Below are 18,205 nucleotides of genomic sequence, written 5' to 3'. Positions count from 1 at the left end.
AACTGTGCCCTCCCAAATGAAGAGAGAGGCAGAGCTGAGACATATTAGGAACCTCTCAATGACAGTGCAGGGAATCAGGAAAGTGAAGCAATGATGCTCATTCATGTGAGACTAATCCCACATCTCTTGTGTACACCTTCTTGTTATGATGAGCTGTGTCGCAGTCATTCAGGTGACACACCATTGTCCATCCCCCTCACATGTCGCACATGTTGCTATCATGGGTCTCTTGTCAAAGTAGTGTGCTTCCATATCACCACAGTGTGTGCCCCTTGTCTCCACTGACCACTGCTGCCACTGCCTCCCAAGCCTTTGTGGTGAGGTTGGTGGACCTCCTGCAGACAAAGCCGGGCAGAGGACATTGTGGTGGGCCTCCACGGCATCCAAAAGTTGTACCAGTGAGGCATCACTGAACACTGGTGCTGCCATCTTCTAAGCTCTCGGGGCCATGTCTTGAGTAAAGTAGTCCTGGGCTGCAGACATTGAGAACTTTGCACACGGCTACAGTTTAAATGTGGCACCTAGAGTGAGAAAGAGGTGAGGTCATGGCGTGGCAGGTGAATCAGAGGCTGCCCGCCAGTTATAAAACATGTTTCCTGTTCCTGCATAATTAATGAGGTGGGAAGTGGACAATTCAGCATGAAAATCCACCATTGCGGCTGGCAGGAAGAACACCAATTTTTATGCCTGCTACCACACTTAGTGCAATTCAGGGAAGATCCCACCTATGTACTTGTCTTTATAACAATTACACATACGTGCTTGTATATGCATGATGACCCTCAAAGCTTTAGAGAATACTACTGATGAAGAACTGTATAAATAAAGCAGCATTGTTTAACAGTCAAATGACACTCAAACCTTGGATGACTAACCAATGGATCACGTTTCCAGATCAGGGGGCAAGATTTTCCAGCCCTGTCTGCTGCCGGAATTGCCCAGTCCTGATGAAGTGAATGGACTTTTGGCTGGCCCGCCGATCCCCATGCGTGGCCGGAAAATCCAGGTCTAAGGAGGAATTATTTGGTCAAAAACATATTGGAGTGCTTGGTGAAGTTTAATGAACAAATAGTAGAACCACAGTTAAATATTGGAAACAAGTTACTTTGTTCAGAATTTTTTATGTGCATTCACAGGAAGTAGTCATTTCTGGCCTGGCCAGCATTTATTGCCCAATAATTGCCCTTGAGAAATTGGTGGTGAGTTGCCTGCTTGATAAGTGAGTGGCTTCTAGGCTGTTTCAGAGATCATTTAGGAGTCAACCACATTGTCTGGAGTCAAATAGGTACCAGACTGAGTAAGGATAACAGATTTTGCTCCCTAAAGGACATTAGTGAACCAGATGGGATTTTATGACAACCTGGTGGCTAGACAGTCACCGTTACTGATAATAGCATTTTAATTTCAGATTTATTTAATTAACTGAATTTGAAGTCCACAGCTGTTGTTGTGGGATTTGAACCTCTGTCCCCAGATCATTGTGTGTCTGGATTACTAGTCTAGTAACATAACACTATGCTACTGTTCCCAGCTGCCAAGTTGGCTGAGTTGATCAGAAAATTCCAAACCGTGGCTGAAAGTCATAGCGCAAAGGGTGTTTAATGGCATGAAGCGTCCATTGTTGTTTTAGAGGTAAAGGAGGATAGCAATAGGTGGCTGAGGGTTACGCACTCACCAAGTTCATATACAAATCAATAATTCAGAGATAGTATTACCATCCAAACCAGTGTTGATTCCATCTTCTGTAGAACGTAGCAGAAGGTAAGGAAAATATTCCATCATGTAAATTAACAGCTAAAATAGGAGTGCTCTTTAGGTCACATGGTGGTCTTGTGGCGCAGTGGATAGGGACATTAAGGATACCAGCTGTAAGGCAGAAGCTCTGGGTTCAAGTCCACCATGAGGATTTGATAACCACAGATGGTGTGTTCATGGCATGGCCAGGCAAGTTGATTAGCAAACTGTAAATTCTTCCAATATGCCTATGGCAGGTGGCAAGAGCAGGAGAGTTTTCTGGTCAGCCAGAACTATGTGGTAGCTGCAGTGCTACTACCCATGTTTAAAAAACTCCATATGTAAGTACTTGCTAAGGGTTCCATAGTAAGCATCCTCCTCATTTCTAGGGACAGTTAGAGAAAGATCTTTAGCTATCAAAAAAATGACACCGCATCAAAAGGCACTACAAAGTAGCGGAATCAGGCAAAAATTGAGTCAAAGAATGAAATATTAGGAGGACTCACTAAAAACTTGGTCAAAGAGGTTTTAAAGAAGGTCTCACAGGAGAAGAGAAAGATGGAGAGGTTTAGGGAGTGAAAGCCAAAGTTTCGGACCTGTACAACTGAAAGCATATCTGCCAGTGATGATGCCAAAGAAGTAGACAAACCAAAAGAGTAGACAGGGCACAACTCCCTTATTGTATAAAGCAGAAGTTGCTAGATAGCGTTCAAAAGAGGGAACCTTAGTTAGCTTCCTTAGTTAGCTCCCCCTCCCAGAATACTGACAGAGTAGTTAATACTCTTCTAGCATAAAAATGTCAACTTTTATCTTCAAGATTTGCATTGGTTGAGTTTTGGTGTGGCTAGTGCATCAATTTGGCCTGAGGTTTTCTGGACTAACCTTGCCATTCCATTGTCATGATGATGTGTGCATGTATTATATTAATCTTTAATTTCATTGGCTGGTCAAATAAATATATATTTAACTTCTTTAAAAATACTTTTTTTAAAGCAAAGGCACTGACATAAGAAGGGCTGTCACAGATGACCTGATATATCTGGTATTACAAGTTGGTCAATTTCTAGAAGTTTCCAAGGTGGATTACAAGCATTCAAGGCAAACCTCCTATGAAATATCACACCCCCTGATGTCAAGAATTACTTCAAAGATGAACTGAAACTTGTAACTGGCTCTTACCATTTGTATTTCTAGAAAGCTAACTTTCAGGCAGAGACAGAGTGTCTACATAGTAACTATGTAGAAGGTGTTCTTCCTAGCTCATCACAGAGAAGAATGGTCTATTCAGGAGTTATATCTTAGACATTAAAGAAATTAATCACCTAGGCAATAAAACAATAGCCAAGATCTGTCCAGACATTATCTAATCAGTTACCATCTATGGAATACCCAACTCATTATGGGAGAGAGGTCATGTGACCAGAATAACCATTTTTGAAATGTCTTTTATTACAAAACCCTGGTTGCTTTTGAGCAGTCTAGAAGAAAGAATCTGCAAATGGAGCAGTAAAACATTCTCTCCCTCCCTCTCTCTCTCTCCCTGTTTTCAAATTCAGAGCCCTATCTCTGTTACATTTTGGAACCCACCACCGAGATAGAGAATTTCAATCAAAAGTAACCTCAGGTACAATAGCATTGACTTTTGAGGAAGACGGATTGTGGTTTAAAAGAGGCTGTCTCCAGAAATTGAAATTTACGTTGTCCTCAAAACCGTTGGAATTTCAAGACCACCACAAAAAAAAATGTTTCAGCTACGAACAACAGCAAAGGACACATGTTGTGATCTCTTTTTTTTAACCTTTTATCATTGAATCTTAATTTGTAATTTTACATGCTTGTGAATGTGTGTGTGTTACAAAGTTTGGGATGTGTATTAACCTTTTTTTAATATCTTTATATCTTTAACTGGGTGTGTTTTTAACACAATAAAAACTAACCCCTTTGTGTTTAAATTCAAGAAAGCCTGTCGGACTGAGTACTTTGCAATCAACACATAAATGATTAAGTACAGATAGTGAATAAATACCTTCATCCTTATAAATTACCAAAAACATGTTATGATCAACCGAGGAGTGGGAAAGAAAGGTCGAATCCTGAAATGTGTCCTCACTGGTCGAAACACGGTATAATTGCCTTGACTTCTCCTTTGCTGATTCCTTCCATAAGACCATAAGACATAGGAGCAGAAATTAGGCCATTCGGCCCTTCGAATCTGCTCCGCCATTCAGTCATTGCTGATAAGTTTCTCAACCCCATTCTCCCACCTTTTCCCCATAACCTTTGATCCCCTTACCAATCAAGAACCTATCAGGACAGATATCAATGATACATTTCCATTAAAAGTGATCCTCAGGAATTTAGGAAGAAACTATTAAATTACCTTCTGGGAAGCAAACACAACCAATCAAAGATTAATGCTTCAACGTATGTATTTATATTTTATTTCCAGGAACAATTTCATAAGTTTGGACAAAGGTTAGTGCCCACTACATTAATGCTGAAAATTTCCAATCCTTAACATGAAGTTAATAAGACATTATACGAGATCAGCTGCACCGAGGAACTAACATCCCTTGGTGGCAAATAATGTGTAAGTGCACACAATCTCATAGTGTCAATAGTTTTGGTTAAAAAGTACCAGTGTCAAGTTACGAAAACCCTATGAAGAGGCACTATTCTCTGACTGAAACTTGCATTGGTGCTCCTCAACATCCTTCACACTATATTGCTTTAAGGCTGGAATTCCCTTTGCACTATCATTTTCATTATAATGGCCACTGATGCCCAAGTCATCAGAAAATGCTTGGTCTCAAATTGGCTAAACTCATCAGGCATGAGAAATGCCTTGCTGTTTTTGTTGGTTTACGAAGATAAACATGGTACACCACATGCATTTTGTATGGTTCTGTTTGTGTGTGATGGCCGTACAGATTTTTCTATTTAAAGGCTATCCACCAGATGGCATAAGACACAAATAATAGCCTTTGTCCTTGGTCGAACTTTGACAATAACCACAGCAAAAACCTTAGCTGGCGTTCCAGATTTAACTGTGGACCAGCATGGCAAACTTTCTATGTATTGAATTGTCATGTAACATGGTTGGCCATGCAAATGATATTACTGAGTAAGTGCTGAAGTTGGAGAAAAGGATTTACAGAGTGTAGCAAGAAGTGACTGTACATAGGAAATCAGCTTGAAAGCATAGCCAGACTTCATTTATGCAAAGATCCACATCTGGTTGCACACTCAGGCTAAATATTTCTGTTTTACAGTCGGCTTGTTTCAAAGTACTGGATTGATTAAATTCTGGCAGCTCTTCACGTGAGCTCAGCCAGGAGCCTTGAGCCTTGAGGAGATTTCCAGAGGCAAGGTCCCAAAGATTTGAGTGACACATTGTTAACTGAAGTAGTTTAGCAAGAAAACTAATGGCTAGACCGATGTAGTCAAAGAGTGTCTGGGGTAAGGTTGGGGGCTGTCTTATTATTCCAGCAATCAATGTTTTTGGACAAGGGCTTTGACAACTTATGAGCTTTTCCACTGTCTAAACTGGAAAGTATTATTCAATATTACTTAAGGCTTTGCAGAAAGGCACTTGATGGTCCTATTTTCTTGTACAATATTACTTCTGGATATTGTTTAAATACATTTTAAAGCAGAAAAGTAGGAAGGCTAGAATCATAGAATGGCTACAGTGCAGAAGGAGGCCATTTGGCCTGTCATATCCATTCCAGCTTTCTGCAAGAGCAACTCAGCAAGTCCAACAGCCCTACCTTTTCCTCGCAGCCCCACAAATCTTTCCTCTTCAGATAACTATACAATAACCTTCTGAAAGCCATGATTCAATCTGTGTCCTCCACACTTTCAGGAGATGCATTCCAGATCCTAATCACTCACTGTGTAAAAAGATTTTTCCTCATGTCGCCTTTAGTTCTTTTCCTATTCGCTTTAAATCGGTGCCCTCCAATTCTCGATCCTTCAGCCAATTTCTCAGTTTCACCATTTTCTCCTTATCTACTATTTCTTGACCCCTCATGATTTTGAACATCTTTATCAAATCTCCTCTTGACCTTCTCTTCACAGTCTCTGCATTAAATTTCATCTGCCACATGTCCACCTATTCCACCAGCCTGTCTAAGACCTCTTGAAGCTGATCACTATCCTCCTCATAGTCCATTATACTTCCAAGTTTTGTGTCATCCGCAAATTTTTAAATCTTGCCTTGCAAATTGAATTAATACAGATCATTAAAAGCAGTGGTTCTAATAGCAATCCCTGAGCAACCTCAATTTCTATCTTCCTCCAGTCCGAACATTCACCATTAGTCTCTTCAATCTACTAGGGTTGAAATTTGAATTAGATTTTTCATAGATTTATGCACTTTTTCGAATAGTACCAGAGATTATTATAGCATCATAGAATGATACAGCTCAGAAGGAGACAATTCAGTCCATCATGCCTTTGCTGGCTCTTTGGAAGAGGTATTCAGTTAGTTCTGTTCCCTTACCCTTTCCTCATAGCCTTGGAAATTTTCCCCTTCAAGTATTTATCTAATTCCCTTTTGAAAGTTATTTTAAAATCTGCTTCTACCATCCTTTCAGATAGTGGATTCCAGGTCATAACAACTCATTGTGTAAAAAAGTTCTTCACATCTCACCTTTGGTTCTTTTTCCAATTGCCTTAAATTTGTGACCTTTGGTTATCGACCCTTTTGCCATTGGAAACAGGTTCTCTGTACTCACTCAACCAAAATCATTCATGGTTTTTGAGCTCCTCCATTCCCCTTCCCCTTCTCTGATCTAAGGAGAACAATCCCAGTTTCTCTTGTCTGTTCATGTAACTGAAGTCCTGCATCCCTGGTAGTAAATCTCTGCACCCTTTCTTAGGCCTTGATGTCCTTTTTAAAGTTTGGCACCCAGAACTGGACACAATACCTCACTAACTGTTTATCTATCAAGGTTTAGCCCAATTGCCTTGCTGTTGTACTCTGTCTCTATTTATAAAATCAAGGGTTCAGGATGCCTTTTTAACAGCCTTCTCAACTTATTCTGCCATCTTTAAAGACTTGTGTGCATGCAACCAGGTCTCTGTTTCTGCACCCCATTAAAATTGTACTATTTAGTTTATATTGCCTCTCCCTCATTCTTTCAACCAAAATGCATCGCATCATACTTCTCTGTGTTAAGTTGTATCAGCTGTCAATGCCTCTCTGAAACTGACCGCATTTCAGGATATTGTGTTTATGCAAATTAATGAAGAAACCCCGAAATTGTGGTCTGTCACTCAGGGCTCTGGTATGCTGATGTTTGGGATCAGTCTTGTTGTTCTTCTCTGAAGCATCTCCAAAGCTTGACTTCTTCCTAGTGTCTCGGTGACCAGAGGTAGATGCAGCACTCAATGTATGATCTGACTATAGTACTGACAGTACTATATAGTTAGGGCATGAACATGCACTTATTTCTTATGATCTAACATGAAATTGTACTTTACAGTTTTGGGCAAATAATTCAGAATTCTGGTTTACTTTTTGAATTGGGAGCCTGCCAGGATTAGATATGTTGAAAATGAAAAACAAGAACAGAATTACCTGGAAAAACTCAGCAGGTCTGGCAGCATCGGCGGAGAAGAAAAGAGTTGACATTTCGAGTCCTCATGACCCTTCAACAGAACTGATTGAATGTTAGAAGAGGGGTGGAATATAAGCTGGTTTAAGGTGGTGGGGAGGGGGTGGGGGGGGAGGGGGGGAAAGAGAACTTGTGGTGGTGGTGGTGTGGTTGTAGGGACAAGCAAGCAGTGATAGGAGCAGATAATCAAAAGATGTCACAGACAATGGAACAAAGAAGTGTTGAAGGTGGTGATATTATCTAAACGAATGTGCTAATTAAGAATGGATGGCAGGGCACTCAAGGTACAACTCTAGTGGAGGTGGGGTGGAAAGACTAGCAGGCCATAAAAGATTTAAAAATAATGGAAATAGGTGGGAAAAGAAAAATCTATATAAATTATTGGAAAAAACAAAAGGTAGGGGGAAGAAATGGAAAGGGGGTGGGGATGGAGGAGGGAGTTCAAGATCTAAAGTTGTTGAATTCAATATTCAGTGCGGAAGGCTGTAAAGTGCCTAGTCGGAAGATGAGGTGCTGTTCCTCCAGTTTGCGTTGGGCTTCACTGGAACAATGCAACAAGCCAAGGACAGACATGTGGGCAAGAGAGCAGGGTGGAGTGTAAAAATGGCAAGCAACGGGGAGGTTTGGGTCTTTCTTGCGGACAGACTGCAGGTGTTCTGCAAAGCGGTCGCCCAGTTTACATTTGATCTCTCCAATGTAGAGGAGACTGCATTGGGAGCAACAAATGCAGTAGACTAAGTTGGGGGAAATGCAAGTGAAATGCTGCTTCACTTGAAAGGAGTGTTTGGACCCTTGGACGGCGAGGAGAGGGGAAGTGAAGGGGCAGGTGTTGCACTCCTCCATCACCCCCTACTCCTCAATAGGTGCTCCCTATGGCACCTCGACATGCCCACGCAAAAGATGCAACACCTGCCCCTTCACTTCCTCTCTCCTCACCGTCCAAGGGCCCAAACACTCCTTTCAAGTGAAGCAGCATTTCACTTGCATTTCCCCCAACTTAGTCTACTGCATCGTTGCTCCCAATGCGGTCTCCTCTACATTGGAGAGACCAAACGTAAACTGGGCGACCACTTTGCAGAACACCTGCGGTCTGTCCGCAAGAAAGACCCAAACCTCCCCGTTACTTGCCATTTTAACACTCCACCCTGCTCTCTTGCCCACATGTCTGTCCTTGGCTTGCTGCATTGTTCCAGTGAAGCCCAATGTAAACTGGAGGAACAGCACCTCATCTTCCGACTAGGCACTTTACAGCCTTCCGCACTGAATATTGAATTCAACGACTTTAGATCTTGAACTCCCTCCTCCATCCCCACCCCCTTTCCATTTCTTCCCCCTTCCTTTTGTTTTTTCCAATAATTTATATAGATTTTTCTTTTCCCAACTTTTTCCATTATTTTTAAATCTTGTATGCCTGGCTAGTCTTTCCACCCGACCCCCACTAGAGCTGTACCTTGAGTGCCCTGCCATCCATTCTTAATTAGCACATTCGTTTAGATAATATCACCACCTTCAACACTTCTTTGTTCCATTGTCTGTGACATCTTTTGATTATCTGCTCCTATCACTGCTTGCTTGCCCCTACAACCACACCACCCCACACCCCACCCCACTTCTCTTCCTCCCACCAGCCCCCCCCTCCGCCCCCCACCCCACCACCACCTTAAACCAGCTTATATTTCACCCCTCTTCTAACATTCAATCAGTTTTGTTGAAGGGTCATGAGGACTCGAAATGTCAACTCATTTCTTCTCCGCCGATGCTGCCAGACCTGCTGAGTTTTTCCAGGTAATTCTGTTTTTGTTTTGGATTTCCAGCATCCGTAGTTTTTTGTTTTTATTTATGTTGAAAATGAAGTTTATTAACTGGATGTTGTTGACACACAGATTGAAGCTGACCCAGTATCTGTAGATGATGTCATTTATGAGAATAGAATGCAAATGAGGAAGAGGAGGTAGCTCATGTTTTACCCTTGAGCACTAGTCATGAGAGATAATGGTGTGGGGCTGCGAAAGAATGCCATTTTTGGAGATGTGCTATCTATGGTCAGATGTATAGAAGTGGAACCACTTGTGTAGTCCATTGTAGCTAGAGAGTGGAGGAGAAGTGATTTAGAAGAATTATGAGATCTCCTAAATTCAATGTTACAGAAAGATTAAGAGGACAAGAAAGGATAATTCACCATGACCATATCCATAGTGGATGCCATCAATTATCCAAGATTCATTTATTTATGATTACACTTCTGTGAGGAAACTTGGGACATCTTTCTATTTTAAGTGCATTTTATAAATGCGAGCTGTTATTGATAAACACTATTCCTTCCAATCAGAAAAAAAATGTATCAAGCTATTGTATGCATCAAATATGGATATGTTGCCCAAATGAAGAAGAGAATGGTAATTCTTAAGGATAAGCTGAAAAAATTCTGACACACTAAAGTGGCAATACTTTGTTCAAATGTCAAAATCACATTATTACCCTTCTGCAATATCACCTATCTCTGCCCCTGCCTCAGCTCGTCTGCAGTTGAAACCTTCATCCATGCCTTTGTTACTTCCAGATTCAAATGTACTTCTGGTCAACTACCCGCCTTTCAACTTCTGTAAACTTAAACTTATTCAAAACTCTGTTGCCTGTATCCGGACTCATATCAAGTCCTGTTCACTCAATACCCTGTACTCCCTGACTGACATTGGTCCCTAGTCAGGCAAAGTCTCAGTTTTATAATTCTCATCCTTGCGTTCAAAGCCCTTCATGGTCTCACCTCACCCTATATCTGTTATCTCTTGCAGCCCTACAACATTCCAAGTTCTCTGCACTTTTCTATCTCTGGCATCTTGCACATCATCGATTTTCATTGCTCCACCATTGGCGCCCATGTCTTCAGTTGTCTAAGCCCTAAGCTCTGGAGTACCCTCCCTAAACCTCTTCAATTTTTTAACTCTCTCCTCCTTTGCTTCTTTAAAGTTGCTTCTTGGTCTCTTTGGCCAAGCTTTTGGTCACCTATCATATCTCTTTATGTGGCTTGGTGTCAAATTCCGTTTGATAACGTTGCTGTGAAGGGCTTCAGCAATAGAAGTATATGGATGTATAACCTAAAGAACAGTTTAGACATATTGTACAATTCCTTTACATGACATCACTTGTTGAACAGATTATGGTTTTTATATATTGCAGAAGAGTCCAGTGATGGTTTGTGATCAACAGGGTGATTTACAATAAGTGAGCTTCCAACAAAAAAAAAATTGACATATAAACATCTTATTATGGCAAGAGTCGAAGCTTTCCCAGGAGAACATACACTAACATCTGGATCATTTGATTATCTGCTGTTCCATTGAGCCAGCTGGGGTCTGAGCACTAACACCATAACTCATTGCAGGGCCGTGTGTGAATGTAAAGGTCATGTTGATAATGATAGTGTGATGTTCACCTCCATTCTCTAACATTAGAAACACTGCTTCAGATATCGTGGCCCGCTGGGATAGGGTGGTACATTTCCTGTGTGCACAGAAATCAACATTATTTAGTTAAATTGCTGTTGGTTTACAATGTCAGTTTAGTAAGATATTCTTGTTTTACTTTCCATAGAAAGATACTTCGTGGAGAGATTCAGCGCCTCATAAATCAGAGGCAATGTGACTAGATGAGAGTTTTACCCTCTTCAAAGTGTTTCCAATTTGAAGAAAAAGCCAACACTTTTGTATTAAAATGTTCAGTAAGAGAGGAACAAGTGGCTAACAAGCCCCTATTTTTATTTTTCTGCTTTTATTATTTACATATCTTTTATGAGCGGGAAGAATTTATTTTTTAAGTGGTTACATCATGATTCAGAAAATATGCTGCTATATTTTTTAGCTGGTTTTGACATTCAGTTTCCTGTGATAATTATTTAATTGCCTCTGATGGAACGTGTCACATTTGTTTAAATGTACTGTATAACAAAGATCTTCTTTCTGCGCAGAATCTTTTCCAATGAACTAACTGGTGAACTGAAACGAACCACATGTAAAGTATATTATTTTTGTGTGGCCTTCTGTCTTTCATCCTGAGCACTTGGTTCTAATTTTAACTATATAAACGCGGTGCCATTGATGTGGTTTCAGTTAAACGTGGCTAGCAAATGTTTTCTAAACAGATAAGACATATTTTAAAATTGACCAAAATGGCTTCCCTTCAAACATCCCTATTATGATTGAGTCAATTTTCTTGGATAGACATTGGTCTCCTAGATACTTAAAGGATTTTAGAACAGGGAGTGGAGCTGACTTCATCCCTGTTGCAACAGTGTACTTATAAGTATAGTCATGAGACAATATCAATATTTTTCTATCAGATGTAAGGTAGAAAATTTGGAGTTCAAAAGCTCTACTGTACAATGATGTTACAATGAATGCTATTTCAATAAATATTAAAAATATAGAGATCATTATTTTTGCCAAACTTTTGTGGTGTGTGAAAATTCTTCCAAGATGTTTGGATCCAGTGTCTGAAATTTGACCACATGGTTTGATTCAGGTTTTTTTTTAACTTTTGTTTTTTATTCTTCCAACTTTTTGCTTTTCTGAGCTAGAGTAAGGATGTCTAAGGTACTGATCATAATTTATACTAGAGAAAGAATGATTGGGAGTTTATTTTCTAAAGCAATATATTCAATTTCAATTGATGTAAATGATTTATCACCATTTGAACAGGGTAGGCCATTCAGCCCCTCAAGCCTGTTCTGCCATTCAATTTAGATTATGGCTTGTCTAAGAACATAAGAACATTAGAGATAGAAGCTGGAGTAAGTCATGGTTGATTGTCTACCTCAATTCTACTTTTCTGTCCGATCCCCTTGTACATCAACTCTATTTACTCACCTTTTTTTCTGTATCCCTTAACATCCTTACCCAGCAAAATCTATCCATCTCATTTCTAAAAATTTCATTCAGCTTTATGTCCACAGCCATTTGGGAAAACAAGTTCCAGGTTTTCATCATCCTTTGTGTGAAGAATTTCATCTTGAGTGCACTCCTAAATAGCTTAATTCTATTTTTTAAGATTATGCCGTTTATGTCTTGAGTCTATGAGTTCACTAGTCGAGTAAACTTGAATTACATGCCTTCACATACACTTGTTAGTTGATGCTCGGTATCAATAACAGAGAAAGACTGACATAAGAACAAACTGTGATTGTTTATTGCAACAGAGGGCAGAGCACTAAATCCTTGTGTGCTCCTACACCACCTCCAGCTCTAGACTTACAGTTAACCAGTAGCCCGTGCTGTACCATGATTGTTCAGTACTGTCACATGGTTAATTCACTTGCATTCTCTTAAATGCACATGGTACTCCACTTTACCACATTTCTCCCCCTTTATTTAAAAAATATAGTTGACAAACTTAATAACATGTGAACTATTTACACTAATAACTATTTACAAATCAATTCTCTCAGGAGGCTTTCTTGGACGTGTCGAGCGTCACAGTTCAACAGCCTGGTTTTTCTGAGACCTCCTTTTCAGGGGACAGTTGTCGACTAGCTTCCTCAGTGGAAGTTGGCAGGTTTGTCTCCCTGACCCCCTCGGGTCCCACAGGCCCCACCGGTACTTCCAAAATTAAAAAATAGAATTAAGCTATTTAGGAATGCAATCAAGATGACATTCTTTACACAAAGGATGATGAAAACCTGGAACTTGTTTTCCCAAATAGCTGTGAACATAAAGCCGAATGAAAGTTTTAGAAATGAGATGGATAGATTTTGGTGGGTAAGGATGTGAAGGGATACAGAAAAAAAGATGAGTAAATAGAGTTGATGTACATGGGGATCGGGCAGAAAAGTAGAATTGAGATAGACGATCAACCATGACTTACTCCAGCTTCTATCTCTTAAGTGTGGCACAGACTCAAGTGTAGATGAAGACTGCATTTCTTCTTATGTGACTGGTGTTCTTTTGCAGAGGTGATCCAAGTGTCATCTAATTATTCGGCCATTTACCGACATATTATAGGAGAGGGACCCAGTTACTGCACTCACCTCGCCTAACAGCCGATTGGACCCATTTCCAAAGTTCTTCACGAGGACCGCATCTCCCACCGTGCAAGTTCTTTTGCGACCATGACCATCGTGCTTGGACTTCTGCACCTCTTGGCTTTTCTCCACCCTCCCCTCTAAATTCAGCTGGATAAGGGTCTGGTGGGTGCGGAGATGTCTCTTCATTATAGTTCTGCAGGGGCAATGCTGGTCGTTGTGTGTGGCATTGTCCAGTACATGAACAAGAACCAGGACAATCTCATGCTGGTGGAATCGCCTTCCATCTTTTTCATCCCAGATTTAAAGGTTTCGACTGCCCGCTCAGCCATGCCATTTGATGCTGGTTAGTAGGGTGAGGTTTTGGTATGGGTAATGCTGTTAAGGGTCGTGAACCTGTGGAACACCCCGCTGGTAAAAGCGGTCCCTTTGTCGGACACAAGGACCTCCGGCAACCCATGTACTGCAAAACATACTGAGACTAGTCATCTGAAATGGGGTTGAATGGATCGACACGCCCAAACTGCGGCAATGTGAATGACTGCAAGGGGAATGTGTTTCCGCTGGCTCCCCAGTTAAGGACGAATTCAGGTGTTTGGCTTTCTTGTTTTGCCTTCTACAGAATTGCCCTCTCTCTGGGGTCTCTTATAGTTTTCTGTCCATAGTCATTTTCTTGCATGTAACTCTTTAAATGTATTGCCACTTTAAGAGCAGTCACCATTTTTTTAAGCTCCATTTCTGCAGCTGTTGGCTTTTCTGTGCTGGGTTTTGCACTTTTTGAGTTTTGGTGGGATCCCCATGATCACGATTTTGCAGGGATTTTTTTCTTTTCTCTTTTTTTCAAATTTAAAACTGCAGCACTGCTTTCTGCTCTGATTGCTGTCTATTTTACAACTAAAGTAGATTCTCTTCCTAATGTTTTGCTCACTTGATTTGTAGATTCTCACTCAGGGATCTTAAAATTTTGCTATGTTCATCCTCGTCACCAGTTTTATGTCTTTAGTCTATGAGTTCATTAGTCGAGTAAACTTGAATTGCATGCCTTCATATATACTTGTTAGCTAATGCTCATTATCAATAACAGAGAGAGACCGACATAGGAACAAATTGTTATTGTTTATTGCAACAGAGGGCAGAGCATTAAGTCCTTGCATGCTCCCACAACCACCTCCGGCTCTAGGCTGACAGTTAACCAGCAGCCCGTGCTAACATTGATTGTTCAGTACTGTCACATGGTTAGTCCACTTGCATTCTCTTAAAAGTACATGGTATTCCACTTTATCACAGTGCCCGACTGAGGAAACAGTTTCTCTGGGCAGAATTTTGCCCTCAGATGGCGTGTGGTCCCCACCGGTTTGGCAGCGGATGCCCAGCCGACCCCCGCCATTGAAATGGGGCCCGCCGCCATTTAAGCGACATCCCCGACAGGAAACGCTATGTGCTTCCTGTTCTGGGGGAGAGAGAATCCCCATCTGTCAAAGAGTGCACTTCTCCCTGAGGCAAAGTCCTGTCTCAGGGAGAATGCTGACAGTGGAAAAAACTTTAAAAATAGAAACATTAAAAAATTATTAACATGTCCCCCTCATGTGACAATGTCATACGAAATGGGACATGTTAATAAAGAACACATAAACTTTATTAATTTTTTACAAAACGGACATGAAACTTCATCCCGCCAGTGGATGAAGTTTCATGAATAATCTGGAGCCCGCTGGGTCTCCTGGCCTGCCCGCCAGCCTTAAGCTTGGCCGGGCAGGTCTTTAATTACTTTAATTAGCCTGTTAATAGCCTCAGTTGGCCATTGACAGGTCGGCGGATGGACAGCTGATTTTGCTGTCTGCCTGCCTTCCTAAAAATTTAAATGGACCGGGATGATATCAGGGGTTCCTCCTGATGTCATCCCGTGTCATTTTACCTTCGGCGACCGGGCCCCGCCCCCAAATCACCAAGGGGAAAATCTTGGCCTCTGTATCTATCCTACCATAAACCAAATACTGGTCTCCTCCTAAATAAAAACATTGCCCACAAAATTGGACACAGGCCAGAAGCAGGGACAAGGATTGCAATGGGGGATTACACTGCACCCGTTGTTTCTGATGCATGCAGCATGCAAACTTTGTGTTTTTAGCTAATTTAAATAATAGCAGCATGCAGCCAGCGCCAACTGCAATGTTGAGTGGGTGCATGCCTGAACTGGGGGCTCAAAATTGTGAGAAGATAGCACAAATTAAAGCTGGCCTGCTGACTTAAAGCCAGCCTGCACCACCAAAAGAGAAGGTGCAACGTGGCTGGAGCAGGTGCTAAAAGTGATTTTGACATGGGGTACGCTCATTAATGGCATAACATGGCAGAAAACTAGATTGAAGGACAGGATTTTTTTGGAATCAGGATCCCAATGTCAGCAATGTCAGGATCAAATGTGGATCTCGGCCCTGCATCACCCGACAGAGATTTTTGCAGAATTGGCTAGTTAGTGACCAGAGCCCATGCTCGCCAATTAAGAACAGTGGGTATGCTCTTGAAGCTGATGGGCCAACAGGAAATCCCTCAAGGCTGAGGGAGCTGCAGCCTGTTGTTGCAGGTAAAGGAAAGAGTCTTCATCTTGAGGTGTCCTCTCAGCTCTTATTACAAAACTGAAGAAAAGAAATGGTCACAGCTGCTAGCCACCATTGTGGAGGACCTATAATTTCATTAACTACTATTGATGCACCCTTATCTTTATGGTGGACAACCTTTAATCTTGAAATAATGGAAATACTTAGTTGGTAGATAAAAACATTATATAACCTTTTCCTCTGTTCAGTAACATTAGTAGAAGTAATCAATGCATTTATATAATAAGCCACTTCCAACTGAAAATGCTGATAAGCTATTTTTCTGTGTTTAGTGCTGTATCGAGGATTTGTCCTCTCTATAGCTAAATTTTGGAACATAAACAAAGCTAGAGAAAAAGCAGATTGTTACTTAAGCCTAATCATAAAAAACTGATACAGAATTGCACAGGATGTGAGACTTGAGGCGGGATTTTTAGGTTTTGTTGGGAGTGGGTATGGAGGAGGCTGGGAGCTAAAAAAGCATCATCAGCTGGCATGCCGGTTTCCTATCGCCATTCTTGCTGCCAGCAAGTTTCCTCAGGACGGGGAAAGGCAGGACTTGGCAACCCGCCTGATTCTGGAATAAGGCCAATTAATGTAGTTAAGGAGCTCATTGAGAGCTCATTGAGGGCTGGTTTGGGAATTTAGTGGAGCTGCATTCACTGCATTCTTGGTCAGGGGCAGACCTGTTGCATGGAGGCAGATACACAGCAGGGAGCGAGTCATGGCTACCCTATGATATTAGGTGGGTTCATAAATGGGACCATGGCTGAGAGGGGCACAGGTATGAATGGGTGTGCACAGTTTGCCAGGACAGTGTTCTGTCCACACCTGGACAATGCAGGGGTCATACTCTTTTGGCACCACAGAAGCACAAGACAAGACATTAAAGCTTCCAGACCTTATAGGGAGTCCAGCTGAGCTCAGAGGCAATAGGTGGCAATGGTAGCATGATTTTCAGATTTTGGACCCTGTGGCACTGAGGAGCAACATCCACAGCAGGAGAGGCAGAGACACAGGCATGAATAGGGCAGTGGAGAGACGCAAGGAGCAGGAAAGCAACTGAAGCCATGTCTCATGCATTGGATCTACTGACAAAGATTGAGCTACCTAGACATGTTCGAAACTTGTGCTGCAGGAGCCTGCAATTCTTCTGGTCATTAAGATTTGTGACCTTGTCATTGAAGACCTTACACCTCACAGCACTGCTCGCCATGCCCTGCCAGCTGTCAAAGTCACTGTGACCTTGAACTTCTTCTGCCTCTGGCTCCTTCCAAGGACCAGCAGCAGACCTTGGTGGTGTCTTGCAACCAGTTGCACACTATTGCATCTCACAGGTTACTGATGCCCTATCTGCGAGAGCTGGATAGTACATTCAATTCCAGGCAGATGGAGCACCGCAGGCACTGAGCACAGTGGGTTTTGCCTCCATGCTGGATTCCCTCAGATACATGGCATCCTAGATTGCACCCAATTAGCCACTGACTGACCAGCCAGTTAGAATCATTCAAAGGAAAGGCTTCCACTCCCTGGTTCAATGAGTCCATGACCACAAGAAGAGCTTCTTGAAAGTGTACGCTCGCCTTCCTGACAGCTGCCATAATTCCCTCATGTCATTACAGGGTGCAAGAACTGTTCATTCCACTCCCCAAACTCCGTGGTTGGATTTTAGGGGACAAAGGTAATCCCTTTGTTGGAAAGCACTACCCACCCCTTTACGATACCCCGAGACAGACCAATGGAGGCATTAGAACTGAAACCATTTGTTCACAAAGACCACCATCAAGCAGGCCATCAGCCTTTTGAAGATGTGCTTCCGGTGCCTGGACAGATCATGTGGGGCCCCGCAGCAGTCCTCTGCTGTAAGGGTCTGATGGATTCTGGTTTGCTGCGCACTCTATAACATGGCCTTCCAAGCTTTGAAGAGGGTAGGATTGGAACAACACAACTCATTGGAGGAAGAGGAGGAACAAGACCTGAAAGAGAAAGAGGAAGAGGAGGGAGATGCAGAACACAGAGGTGCCACAGCTGCAAAGGATGGTGGCTGAGCCTGGCACAGGGCTCGACAGTCTGTTCAGCATGCCATCAATGTGAGGGATTATCTGGTTCAGGCACACATCAGCTGAACCCTTCTAATCCAGGAGGATGGCATGGTATGGGTCTCACTTTGAGTTACTTGTGAGAACGCATCAAATAAAGACCCAGCCTAGAATAGATCAACTCTTACCACCAATGAAGAATGT

Source organism: Carcharodon carcharias, chromosome 2, assembly GCF_017639515.1.
Source record: "Carcharodon carcharias isolate sCarCar2 chromosome 2, sCarCar2.pri, whole genome shotgun sequence".
In the NCBI taxonomy this organism is placed as follows: Eukaryota; Metazoa; Chordata; class Chondrichthyes; order Lamniformes; family Lamnidae; genus Carcharodon; species Carcharodon carcharias.
Note: the sequence above shows the minus strand (reverse complement) of the source record.